The sequence below is a fragment of the Eptatretus burgeri genome, chromosome 13 (assembly GCF_056783735.1).
Source record: "Eptatretus burgeri isolate ZD-2024b chromosome 13, Ebu_testis_v1, whole genome shotgun sequence".
Lineage (NCBI taxonomy): Eukaryota > Metazoa > Chordata > Myxini > Myxiniformes > Myxinidae > Eptatretus > Eptatretus burgeri.
The window spans coordinates 32,364,100-32,378,717 of NC_140973.1; the positions used below are offsets into that span (position 1 = coordinate 32,364,100).

The following is a 14,618-nucleotide window of genomic DNA, read 5'->3' on the forward strand; positions in this document are numbered from 1 at the left end:
GTTGGGTGCACGGATTGATTTAATGAGGGATGAATTGGGGGAAAAGATGGAGAAAATGAAAACTGAGATGCAGGAGTGTGTGGATGTTAAATTGGGGGAAATACAAAGTAAATTCGAGGATAGATTGGAGGAAACAAAGGTAGAAATTACATTGGAGGGGGAAAATATACGGAAAAAATTGGTAGATAAAATTGATGCAACGAACATTCGGGTTGATAAAGTGGATGAAAGCCTGGAACGTCATCGTGCCTGTGTGGATGCTCGTATGCAGCTGCAAGTTGAAGAGTGGGGAGAGCTGAGGAAGCAAGGGATGAATTTGGCAGAGGAGGTAAAAGAATTGGAGGCTCGTTTGGACGAACAAGATAAAATTATGAGCCAAGATGAAGTCTTGGATAAAGGCCTGGTAGAGCCGTCTTTTGTAAGTAGAGTGTCCGGGTTGGTTGAGGAGCAGCTACAAACTCGCGACGGAGCCTTGGAGGAGGTTGTGCGGGCCCAGAAGATCCTGCGGGAAGAGGTGAATCGGTCCATTCAACGTTTGGAACAGGAGGCAAAATTGACCCATGAGACCCTCACCACAAAACATCTTTGGCCACAGTGGGCTCCGAAATTGGATACGCAGCCACAAGGGTGTTTGATCCTTGGGATGGATTCGGACAAGGGAGAAACTGAGAAGCGGGCCACCGTAAAAGTGATCCCCTTGGTAAATTTCGACGGGTCAGGGAGCGTTGAAGCTTTTCTGACGCAATTTGAGTGCATTTCCCGACTAAACGGGTGGAATGAGCGGGAACGTACAGGGAATTTGGTGGCAACGTTGCGGGGACCAGCCGCAGATGTGTCAAACGTGATCGCGGAGGGGATGTTGACCAGCTCCCACATCTGCGAGGCGTTGAGCCGTCGGTTTGGGTTCGCGGCAAACTGTGATCTGGTGCGGGCCCAGCTCCAGCACCGCAGATTAAAGCCGGGTGAGACAGTGCAGGAGCTGGCACAGGACATTTACCAATCAGTCAGGATCGCATATCGGGACCTTACAGTGGAGGCATGGGACAGACTGGCACTAGAGAAATTTTTAGTTGCTCTTCCTGACCCTGAGGTCCGAGCGCTAGTGGAGCTACAGGATCCACCCACCGTGCACCGAGCGGCTGAGTGCGCGGCCAGGCTGGCCTCGTGGAGGCGGCCGGGTCGGGTGCCCGAGAGGCCATCGGTGACGATCCGACAGGCGGAGATCCAGGATCAGGGAGGGGGGCTGGGAGAAATTGGCATTACCCAAATGTTTCAGGAAATTTGCCAGAAACTGTCAAGTTTGATAAGGGGTAATTCGGTAGTTGGTGCGCCAAAGCGGCGGGGTCCAGCCCAGCCAATAGAGCAATTCGATTATGGCCGAGGGGTCCGGAACCGGAAGAGACATTTCACCGATACTCACGGGGGCCTTTTATGGGCAGTTGTTTCCGGTGCGGGCGAAGAGGACACATGCAACGATATTGCCGGTACCCGGCGATGGAGGGACCCTCCAATAGACTTTTCAACTCAGAGAGGGTGAATCCTCCTGCTGAAGCGCCAGGTCTATCCGAGATGCCCTTTCATAGGTCGGGTCTGGAGATCACTGTCGGGGGTCGGGGAGACTAGATTGGGCTGAGCATATACGGCCATGCTCGGCTGCTGAGATTGTGGCGAAGTGCCCTCCTTTGGTGGGGAAAAAAAAAAAAAAAAAAAATTGTGGGAAAATTGGCATGGGTTTGTAAGTTCTGCTGGGTTTTAGAGTGACAACTGGGACAGTGGGTAATTGGAAACAAAGCGGGCACGAGTGGCTGTCCAATGGCTGGTGCGTGGATCGGGTGAGAAGTGCTGTGTGAGTTGTTTTAAGTGAAGAAGTGAAATGTATGGTGCACACATTGTTTTTTTATTGGGCATGGTGTGGTAACAGGGAAGGTCATGGTCGGTGAAGTGTTAGAAATGCAGGTGTCACATGTAAGGCCGATGGGGTGGGGGAGTCATGTGGGTTTTGTGGGTGGGGATGATGTGCTTGTCCACAGGGATTGCTGAAGCTCACGGTGAGCGTGAATTGCGACCCCCTTCAAGGAGAATCACCACCTGGTGGCTAATGGTGACAGTGTCTGGAGGCAACTGGGAGAGGGTCTGGTTGGGCGACCAAGGCGGGTAGGACCTTAGCGACCCAGGAAGGCCAGAGGAGCCAGTGAGACCCCTTCCAGAGTGTTGTACGGGATTAGAGCTGATGGCAACCAGGGGGGTGGGAATCAAAGGGAGCGGGGCGGAGAAATGTCCGGGTTGGACTAAAGCTTACCTGTGGGCATGGTTGCACCTGAGATGCCCCCATCATCTTGTGGTAACCCACCCCATGGCCATGACGGGATTCAGCCTGCATGATTAAAATGAGGACTATGACCTAGAAATGTGATGATGACCATGGTGTGAGTGTTGTGAAGATGTATGAGTCCCACTCGATCCCGCACAACTTGACATGTGCAGCAAGGGCATGATATCCGCATAATTTTGGGGCAAGCAAATTTGAAAATTGGCTCCCCAGGTAACGCTGGGTCTATTAGCATCCACTGGGGGAGGCGTTCAAGTGTAAATATCCTGTGAATAGTGTCGTTAAGGCTTAGAGTCGGAATGTGAAGTATAAGTGTTGTGTTTTTGTGGAACCTTTTGTTTCCCCTCCCCAGATCACTGGAAGAGTGCTGGGCAAGAGCAATGATCCAGAGGATGGAGTGCAACTTCGCTCAGTGCTCTCATGTGATAAAATAATAAAAAAATAATAACAAAAATAAAAACGAATGATTGTTTAGGTGAGGATAAGGCCATAAGGGGGTAGTACATTAAGCAGGATAGGTAAGTTAGCTGCGACTCGCTGCCCATTGCCCCTCCTACTTTATTTTGTTAGGTTAATTAGGTGTGAGTCAGTAAGTGTTAAGGCTGGTACGGTAGCACCTGTGATATACCTTGCAGGAGCTGCGGTACCAGAGGAGGGGGCAGTGTTACGTTTGAGGGGGGGGGGGTATGCATTCAAAGGGTAATTAGGATGTTTAATTAGGTATGCCATGCTGTTCGAGTTTACCAGGATCTCGATGTAATAAGTAGCAATTCAGTGGTGATAAGTTGTCTAGTAAATGTTCATTTTTCAAGGGGGGAAATGATAATTGTCACGTAATTAGATAGGGACACGGGATAGGGTAAGTGTGTCTGCGTAAACCCCTTTTGGTATTCTCTGGAGACTGGCCGTGACGTCACAGGACAGTGCAGCGGATGGCTCTGCCCCGTGATCACGATTGGCAGAAGGCGACGGCGGTGGGCCAATAAACGGCTCGATTGGAAGTGACGAGGACAGGAGGAGAAAAACGTTCTGTTCGGGGTTGAAAAGAAAGAGGAAGAAGATCGGGACAAAACGATCGTGCTTTTTTGGTGTGGAGGCTGTTGCGCGGAGAGCGTCCTTGTTGTTGTGCTGATTCGATCGTGTTCTTCATCGTGTCTTGGAGCCTTGCTGAGCCTCGTGCCTCACCTTGGTTGGCTCTGGGGTTCTGCTGACTCGGAGTACGGGGTCGAACGGCGGGCAGACCTGCCTCCCTCTCCTGCTCGCAACTTGGCACCAGAACTGGTTCTCTGGCGGCTGTGAGCGGACTTGGGCCAAGACCAGGAGGTCGACAGCACCACGGTTTCTCCTGCCCCCCTAACGAGAGCAAGGCCAGCTCGTCCGACGCCGATCCAGGTACAGTTGCGTCCACACCACGGTCCAGCCTGACCACCAGAAATAGCTACGTTTTGTGTGTGTGTGTGTGTGTGTGTGTGTGTGTGTGTGTGTGTGTGTATGTGTGTGTGTGTGTGTGTGTGTGTGTGTGTGTGTGTGTGTGTGTGTGTGTGTGTGTGTGTGTGTGTGTGTGTGTGTGTGTGCTTGGCGCCTTAGAGGGTTTGAGATCTCTATATTCATTGGAATTGTCTGTGTTTTTCCCCACGCCCGATCCCACACCATCCCGTCGAATCGCCCCGGATCCCTTTTCTTGCCGAGTCTTGTTATTTCTGGTTAATAGTAAAAACAAATAAACATCATCAACTCAGTGAAAAGTGACTCGTGCCACCTTCCTCGTCCCGTTTGCGGTAGAGCGATTAGAACCGCCATGTTTGGGTTATAAATAAATAAACCGCCTCCATCGTTTCAGCTCATTCTACGTTGGCGGGACTGTTCAAGTCCCGTGGACGTCACAATATATATATATATGTATATATATATATATATATATATATATATATATATATATATATATATATATATATATATATATATATATATATATATATATATATATATATATGGCAGAAATCATGCAGATCACCTGATTGGAAGTGTCAAAATCGCCGACTTCGTCAACTTTTGGGAAAATTGCATCAATTCCTGAAAAATCTTCTGCAAACCCAACAGTCATTATGCTACCAAATTTGCGTTACAACATTAGGTCAGGGCCTAGATATGCTACAGGTACAGTGGTCTTCGTTTTTTTAACTCGTATCAGCAGCCTTTGAGCGATCACATTTTCCTTTGTCCTTGTGACTGTTTTTAAACTAATTGTTTTTTTCCTGTGTCTGTCTGCTTTGCAAAGATTATATTGTTTCTCTTTGTGAGTTTCAAAGCAAAATACAATTGATAACACCTGATTTCCGAGCTGGTCACCATAGTAACATGTTTTCTCAATTACAGAGCCAATTTTTTTTTCCACCTGTCACCCGACGTGTTTATTGTGTTGTGTTGTGTTGTGTTCATGAAACATAACATTCTCGGTTAACTGTACGACCCTCAACCCTCTCTGTCTTTTTCCCATCCTCATTCTCCCCTGTCCTAATACAGTGCAGCATCCTCCCACACCTCTCTCTCTCTCTTTTTGTCTCCGAATGTATCTGACTGGTGTTTATGCCCGGATGGTGGTTATCTCCGCACGTGTCTGGACGGTAGTTATTTCCGGACGGTGGTTATCTCTAGACATGTCCGTTCAATGGTTATGTCCAGACGGACCCTCCACTCACACTGCCTTCCCTTGCCCTTCCCTCACACTTCTCTCCCCCCCTTCTTGCTGCCTTCCCTCCCCCTCCCTCCTCGCTCCCCCACCCCTCCTCGGTCTCCCTACCTCCTTGCTCCTCCACTCCTCTCTCTCCTCCCCTCTTTTTCTCCCCCTCCCCCCTTAGTATAACCATCTGCATAGTGGTTATCTTCGGACGGACCTTCCCCTTACACTACCTTCCCTTTCCCACCCCTCATGCTGCCTAACCTTTCCCACCCCTCATGCTGCCTTCCCTTTCCACACCCCTCATGCTGCCTTCCTTTTCTGCACCCCTCCTCGCTCCCCCTCCATTCTCTCCCCCCCCCCCCCCCCATTTAATATCCCCATAAGTGATGCGACAGGTTGCATTTGCTCGTATATAATAAAACTTAAAACCACGATGTCTGTTTGTCATCAACTGTCATGTGTAGCATATAGCACTACCTGGTGATAGTGGCAGAGTAGAATTCAAATAATACATTTCCACAAAAGCACACGATTACATAGACAAACAAGCGAGAAATGAAAGAAAGGCGTAAACAACCGAGGAATGAGGAGAGTTGAAAAAACATGAACGATGAGTGTAATGATTAACACTAAGGATGTCTATAAGGTTTAAATAACAGTTTGTATGGTGATGGATGAGTCGAGAGATTAGAGAGTTGCAGACTGAAAACAAGGATTGAAACAAGTTGAGCATAAGAGCACGTGTCCTCGCTTTATGGGTGGCTCTGTGTGGAATAGCCCGCAAAATTAGACTTTTATCGCTAAAAAGATTAAATGTTACTCTTAGAAGTTGTACAACACAAAATGAAGTTGCCACCCCATAAGGGAGCAGATGTTTCTATTGATGGTAAATTTATCGAAAATATATGACTTGAGCACAACTTCGCTGTCACGCATCAGAGGGGACTTCCTATTCACTTTAAATGGAGTAACAAACTTACAGGGATTAAAAACAAAAACATTTTATACCATAATTTAATATCTATGGTTCAGTTTGAAAAGCATTGAAAGGAGCGATGATAATTATTCAGTAGGTTCAATGCAGGATATGCCACTAATTACTGTATGACATTAATGACCCCAATCCTTCATCCCCTTTTGCACCAAATCGGTAGAAAGCTGTTGAGGAAATATTTAGTAGATTAAAATTTTAAAATGAAATCGGTTTCACATTTCCACATTTGACCACCTCATTTTTGTGTTGCATGTAAATGTTGATAAATGTTACCTCCCCTTTGACATTTACCATATTTTGGCGAATTAGTCGATGTGGAGTATAAGTCGAATTGGCTGATTTTTTTTTTTTCCCCCATTTTTATTTCCTTCATTCATCGATAAGTGTATTTGTAGTATTAAAAGCAAAGCTCCATCAACTATGGTAGTTGGCAAAACTGTCGGTCAGAACAATAGAAGGTGTTAATTCCTCCCTAAAACTCGCAATGTACATGGCTGCCTATGGTGCTTCCAGGGTCATGAATATTTATGGGCTGCTTTGTGCAAATCATTTGAACTACTTTGTGGGATTACCTTCCAGATCAATTCGGAATGTAAATATTTTTTCAACATTTTTGGTATTATATAGAGGTACAGTGTTTAAAACGAGCTACATTTCTCACTGACACTGTATATCCTATACACAGCCACATTCGGCAGCATTTTACTCAGTGAATTAACAACTTCCAACTTCGTAAGCTGCCTTGTACAACTTGCGTGAGTTTACGGGAGGCAATTTGAGATGACATAGTAAGGATAGACACATATGATTGGGATTTAAAAGGATCGGTCAAACATAATTGGTGAATGTGTCCTCGTTATTGATTGGGTAATTTTGCATGCATCAGTGAACGGATTAACCTTTAACTGCTTACCCAATCGCAAAACGTTATGGGCAATGATTTATGTTGTGTGTTTTAAATTGACAATTACAAATTTATTTCAGAAAAGATCACACTTTGCAAAAAAAAAAAAATCATTTTAGCGGTTTCAAATGTTTTAAATCATAGATGAGTCGATTCTGAGTTTAAGTCAAGGTAAATAGGGGAAAGGGGGAGGGGGGGACTTCTGGGGGAAAAAGTACCATCTTGTATGCCAAAAAATACGGTGCATGGATTTTTAATTTCTAACGTTTTGTATTATCATTGTTCTTTTCTTAAACATTTGAAGGTGAGCCTGCAGCATCAAACAAAGACAGCATTCAACAGGATAGCAGTCCTCAACGTTGGGCATGCTTCACTGTCAACCACTGATGACTGTTCTGTGAACTTGGAGAAAAAAAAAACACGAAAAGGAAAATGATAATTCAGCAACGATGACCCTTTTTGACTTGAGATAATCATTTCCAGTTGATGTATGTAACAGCATGATGGGTGAGGTTTTTGATGGTTCTGCACCGGGTAAGAGAAAGGAGCAAAATGTCAATGAAGTGAATGAAAATCTGATGAAAGAAAATGAAAAACTTAAAAGAGAAAATGAAAACTTAAAGATGATTGTGCAGCAAATGAGGGGATGTTTGCCTGAGGATTTTGAAGATCATGACAAATTACAATACTTCACAGTGTTTACAACATTCTACATCTTGATGGGTCTGTTCCACCTCATCTCACCATCTCTCTCTAAAACATGACACGCTCATCTTTCTAAGTTTGAAATGTTGATGTTAACGCCGATGTAATGATGTTTTGACATTCCTACTGCAGATCTGAGCTACAAACTTGGTGCATCAATTTCCACAATTTATAAAACATTCATCAATGTTGTCAATGTTATGCGAGTCAAACTAAACCATCTTTTGGCCACAGAGAGATTAATTACAAAAGACAATGCCAATAATTTTCAGGAAAACATTTGAGTAGATATCCTGCATTGTTGACCTCATTGAGATCTCCATAGACAGACCTTCAAATGTCACGGCAAGACCTCTGACGGGTTCAAATCACAATGTTAATCCTACAAAGTAAAGAAAAATTAAAATAATTGTTCTGCTCGTTACATATCACATGATCTTGCGCAACTTCTGTTTCTAAAATATTTATTTTTCTGCCGATTCAGAACATCTCGACACATTCACAAAATCCTTTACATGAAACATTTGCTCCGTTTGTTGTAGAATTTTCACATTTGTAATGTTTGTTACTCGATCAGATAACATTCTTTGAAGATGTTTTTTTGGAATAAAATGTTTTATTTACTTTTAATTGTATTAAACGATTAATTTTTTTTATAGAAATCTTACTTCTACAATAAAGCCGGTATCTCACTGGGCTGTGACAGCTCGCGACAAAATGGGAACGGGATTCTCCAAAATGTCTGGAAACGTTCGCGGTGGTTCTCAATTTCCTTGCGTGAGTCGCAGGACGTCGCTCTGGTGTCGCTGGAATTTTGAACATGTTCAAAAAATGTGTGCGACAAATTTTATCTCAAAATAGTCAAGAGTCGTCGCGGTCGTCTCGAACCGGTCTCAAACCCTTCTCAAATTAGTTTCTGTGAGTCAGAAGGTGCGACAAATGTGAGACAACTTTGTGAGGGATTGGCGACCTATGAAACTAAATTGTGACTGATTGGAGAAAAAAATGATAATCTGTCCTGGGACCCCTGAGAGTGCGACAAAACTGCGATTCAATAGAGAATATTTTCGGAAGAAATTAATCTGAAATTTGCACAATGTATTGGCCACTCAATTTAATATATGCATAGAAATCCACATGTTATCCATGCAATGTAATGTAGATAGATTCACAATAGCTCAATCCAGATATGACTAAAAAACAAACAAAATAAACCAATGTCACCCGCAGGGTGACCCGTACGTATCTTGCCAAAAGGTGACCACGTGTGACTTCTTTAAGGTCACACTGAGGTGAACAGAGCTGCTATCCACCAGGAACGACTCCTTGAGGAATATCTGCCTACGAGAGCTTCCGATGAGAATCGTTCTACAGAGTAACCATGAAAAATATGCTTTTGCCTCATAACGTCACCAAATGACGTCATAATGTCTCAAGCTTGACATATCTAGAAAGCACTCATCGAGGTGTTCAATTTGAGGTACTACACAATATGGTTCCTAAAACTTGAAAATTTGACCTTGGGGTCAAATATGTTTGACCTTCGGCGCTAACCATGAAGGTCAAGGCCAATCGCCACCAAAAATTAATCAGCTGAGCGCCAGACCATGAACTATATTCCCATGAAGTTTGAAGACGATCCGATCAAAATTACTCAAAAAATAAGGGTTTCGTCGACTCCCCTGATTTGCGACAAAGTGACCTTGACCTTTGACCTTGACCTTCAAAATTTTATGCGCTGAAAGGGACCTCTGATATGCGAAGTTACAAAAATTTCCAATGATAACTGTGCTCTGCAGAGCGATTTATACGTGATTACAGACCAAAAAAAAAAAGATATGAAGGTCAAGGCCAATCGCCACCAAAAATTAATCAGCTGAGCACCGGACCATGAACTATGTTCCCATGAAGTTTGAAGACGATCCGATCAAAATTACTCAAAAAATAAGGGTTTCGTCGACTCCCCTGATTTGTGCCAAAGTGACCTTGACCTTTGACCTTGACCTTCAAAATTTTGTGCACTGAAAGGGACCTCTATTGGCCTCTGATATGCGAAGTTACAAAAATTTCCGATGATAACTGTGCTCTGCAGAATTTTTTATACGTGATTACAGACAAACAAAAAAAAAACATACAAGCTGACTAACATATCTTGCAAAACTTCGTTTTGGCAAGATAAAAAAACCTCATAGTCCAAATTGTAAAACCAGCATTGTCTGTCCTCTTTCTCTCCTGTTCTGAGTAATGCCCTTCAATGCAAACGTTTCACTTTCCCATCATTCCTTTCACCTTCCCATCATTCCTAAATCACATCGCACATTTTTACATAAATTAGGTCACACACAAATTATGGTCACACCCACAAGCCCCTATCAAGGCAGATGAACAATTGGGTCACACACAATGTTTGTGGGTGCAACGTTGGCAAGTAACAGAACACTTTGAACAATCAGGCTTGGTCAGCATTCTCCTGTAATCCCACCATCCTGTTCTGCCAGGGCACAGCTCCCACACCATTGTAGTACTCAGTCAGGTACTCTCTTACTCGTTTCCCAATTGACAATATGATTGCTGGAAGGGAGAGGCCTCATATATATATATATATATATATATATATATATATATATATATATATATATATATATATATATATATATATATATATATATATATATATATTGGTCCCGATTTCTCAATTGTCACGCACAGTTGTCGTGCGACTGTTGCACGACATTTGCCCGATGGTCGCACGACCGTCGCGCGACATGTATGCGAATTCCAGGTGAAGTTCATCCAAAATTTCGCCGGGAGTTCGTGGGACATTCGTGCGATATTCGTGAGACATACGCAAATGTGTTTTAGTCTAAATTCAGTGTGATTCCAAGTGAAAATTATCGCTGTTTTATCGCAATTTGGTGTCTCCAACTAGTCGTGATCTGTCGCAGCCCAGTGAGATACAGGCTTAAATGAAGGAGGGTGTGTGTGTGTGTGTGTTTTTTTTTGTGAAGTTCTTCTGGAGTGTTCTGATGTGAGTGTGAAACACCAAAATGATCATCATGATCTCCTGAGTGGATTAGGATAATTAACTACAATGAAGCCAGAAGAATTCCCACGTTTTAAACACACGCCTTGTTAAGGTGTATGAAACAGCTTCATCGGTCCTTCCACCGCATGGCATTCTAATTACAAAATAAATCACAAAAAGAATGACAACTTTGTAACAAAGTATGTATTAATGAATATTAATAATGTTAACAACAAGAGTAGAATAATTTTGACTATAATAACGACGAATGTGTAATCCAAGTCCTGGCCCAAGCAGATCTCTGCTTGGTGAAAGGCAAGCTCGTCCTTCAACAGGACAGCAGGTCGGTATGATCCAAGATCGTGAAAAATTAATATTATAATTTGTTCCAATGGACCAACGGGTCCACGTGTATTTTGTTGTTGTTGTTGTTGTTGTTGTTGTTTCAGCAGTTTCTCTAAATAATGTTTTTTTTTATTATTAAAATATTGACCCTTTCTGTATTTTTCGACTTTGTTATTTCATGTGGAAGACCAGGTTTAAACGGTGAGGAATTGGTCTCCTAATCGTGATTTGGCACAATTGAGTTGGGTAAACCAAGCCTCATCTTTCTCCCATAACCTCACGTGTTCCGGTTCGTCGTCTCTCGTTGATGATAATCACCCCGAGCCCATCTGAACCCAAGGGAATTTGGATGCAGAGGATCACGCAGTGTGGAGGTGGAAGGAAGAGTTGCTGGTCCTTCGTGCAGCTACAACAGTTAATGGACACGCTCACACAGTTGTTGTTGTTGGTGTCAGTGGAGAGAGAATGTTTGCTCCACCACCTGCTCAGTGTGTAGGCCTGACCTTGCCACCACATCATCCCTGATCCTCATTTCATGATTTATTTAATATCAACCTTTTTACTTGCTGATCGTTTGCCCCCATCATCCCAAACTTGTCCCCCTGTGCATGAATAAGGCTAGCAGCAGTCATGAAGGTTTTGTGTTTGTTATGTCTTCTGTCGGACCTGATGGGAAATATTCCCATTGGTGGGAGGGATTTCAACCTTGCCGATTTAAGCCTCCCCAATAGGATAGGATAGGCGAAGGCTTGTGGCTGCTGGAGGGTTTGTTTCTTCAGTTAGTGTCCCCATTTTAAATTAGACCCCGAGGAGTACTAAACCACCATTTGTAGTTCTTTAGTCAGGTGAGCTTATGCGATCGAGGGCGTCCGTAGGTGAGTGAGTGAGCGAATCGGTCATTGAGTCGGTCTGTAAACACTTCAGTCAACGACGTACACAATTTCAATGAAACTTGACCAAAACCTTCATCACCCATGATGTACCAAAGTGTATTGACTGCATAAAAATCTGCACTCATTCACGGAGTCTTGGGGAGGGGGAGGGGGAGGGAGTTTGACCCCCGACAATTGCTATTTCCTCTCTTCTCTGAACTACACACACAATTTCAATGAAACCTGATCGTGACCTTCATCACCCATGATGTACCAAAGTTTGTTCGCGTCATTAAAAATTCAGGGTCAAATAGGGGGTTTGAGTGACGTGCTGCTGATCCAGGTGAGCTTCAGGACAGGTGGACATCTTTTCATGGTTCCAAAGGAACTTCTATTGCTTTTGTTCTGCTTTTGCGTTCCTTTTCTTCCGATGCATTTTTCAGGTTTATTGCCTTTGCCACCGAAGGTGAAGGGCGTTATGTTTTCACCCCTTTCTGTCTTTGTTTGTTTGTGTTTAGGATATCTCTAAAAGGTGTTGACGGATCTGCATGAAATTTTGTGGTCAGGTTCGGTGTGTGATATGGAGGAACTGTTTAGATTTTGGTGAAGATCCAGATCTGGATCCGGCGATGAGAATTTTTAAAGTGATTCTTCACTATTGAGAGGAGGAGGAAATTGGGACCATACTCTGTGCAGTTCTCCTTTAGCAGGCTCCTTGGTTATTGGGCACAATCTTGAACAGGTCACTTTCTCCGACACAGGATAGCAGCAAGCTTGTATTCATTTTGCCAACCTCAGAAGGATGACAGGCAGAGTCAGCCCCAGCAGGTATTCATTCAACAGCCAAGTGGGAATTGAAGTCCTTGGGATCCTCGGATCCCAAGCCCACCACCCTAACCATGAAGCCAACAGCAGGCATACATGATGCATCATGTGGCGGTGGTATCCGCTCCACCGAGTGCCCTTTGCTTTTAAATATAGTTTTCTCTGCAACTGCTTGAGCGATCACAGTGAAACTTTCAATGTCGGAGTGCCCACCCATGGATAATTTTTCAATGATAACGAAAATGTCATCGGTCAATTAGTGCAGCAGCCATGTTGGATAAAAGGAAAAACTTTGGACATCTCTGTAACCGCTCAAAGAGAAAAAATTAAAACTTAGCACAGGTCAGGAACGTACGATGGGAAATAACATTTGATATCGATGATATCATCGGTGCCTTCGTGATGACATCATAATTGGACATGTCGAATGCTTCATCTGATCAAAACAAAACTTTCTGAGAGTGATCTAAAAGGAAATGTGACCAGTGAATTAAATTGATGTTATCATTGGTGACATGGTTTGGCAGCCATATGTTTTTGAAAAAAACAAAAATGGAAAAAACATCTTTTTCTCAGAAACGGCTGAACAGATCGATGTAAAACGTCACAGGTGTGATTGACCACACATGTGGAACAAAGATTGATAACTGTGATGTCATTGATTTGAACAAAAACCATAGTGCCTGAGAAATGGTTGGGGACATGTTTTAGGAACAAAATGGCCGCCAGTCGGCCATCTTGGATCTGATCTTGAAAACAAAATGACGTGCTTATACAAGCCATCATTGATTATCTGTGTTCCCAGTTTGAACACCATCGGTGAATGAATGCCCGAGAAATAGTTGACGACGAGTTCAACATCAGGTTTTTTTTTTTACAATTAAAATAGCCGCAAGTCGGCCATCTTGGTTTTGATCTCGAAACCAAATGATGTGCTTATGGAAGCCATGATTCCGTATATCAAGATATTATGAAGGTGATTTGTGTTCTCCAATGTTCAAGCATGTCATTGAATTTAACTAAAATAAATGATGTAAAAGACATGTGAATAAAATTCCTGGTTTTACCATCATTTTGTGCAGTGTATATTACACCACCCTATCTGACACATTCCACTCGGTCTTCATGCTAGTTGAACACGTCCTACATGACATCTTGAAAAACATGTCTCCTATTTGGAATGATGTTCAATTTTGTTTTACTGCTAATCAGAGGACCGACTAAAAATATGAATTCACTCCTCTTAACACAAGCACAATTGGGATGAATTAAGAACCAAAATACGGTAAAACAACGGGTTTGTTTCACTATTCATGTTCCAATTGGTGTTAATAATATAACATTCAATTAAAATAAGTTGATCCTCGATCATAATCTGATAAGATGGACGGACGGACAGACATACGTGAACTAATTCCTTCACCCTGCTTTTCACTTCGAGTGCATTTTCTAAAAAATTTCACGAAAAAAATCGATTACAGACCAGGTATTGAACAAACACTCCATTTAAACATCATTTATTAACATTTGGTGATGAATGAAAAGAAAGTTAATGTGGGTCTTCAAGGCCACAATTCATACACCATCTTTACACCCACAGAATATTTCATGTTGGTCCTTAAAATATTCTTCCAAGGTATATATATATGATGTCATCGCACTGAAAAACATGTTCAGAGTTTTAATTTCGATCCAGAAAACTCAAACAGGGAGGGGGTATCTCATATCGTGATGGGGTGGTTGGGGAGGAAAACTTTTAAATTATACATCTGTTGTTTTTACAAATGAGAGTTGTGTGTCTGACCATGCCACATGTTTACCAAAGTACAATTTTCAAACATATCCTTTGTTTCGGCTGCAACCCATTTATAAACAACACAAACACCCACTACCTTCGGGAGCAGCCTGGGGTGGGACCATGGCTAATGCCACGGTTAAT

General features: G+C 43.0%; 1 protein-coding gene across 6 annotated transcripts in view; it reads left to right on the forward strand.

The window, feature by feature from the left end:
• LOC147014198 (uncharacterized) overlaps positions 1-9,455 on the forward strand; it is a 52,180-nt gene extending 42,725 nt beyond the window's left edge. For all 6 annotated transcript variants that reach the window (XM_085851963.1, XM_085851960.1, XM_085851961.1 and 3 more), the window contains one exon: positions 7,212-9,455. The gene's annotated coding sequence lies outside the window, so the exon portion shown is untranslated. The remainder of the gene's footprint in view (positions 1-7,211) is intronic.
• The last annotated feature ends 5,163 nt before the right edge of the window (positions 9,456-14,618 follow it).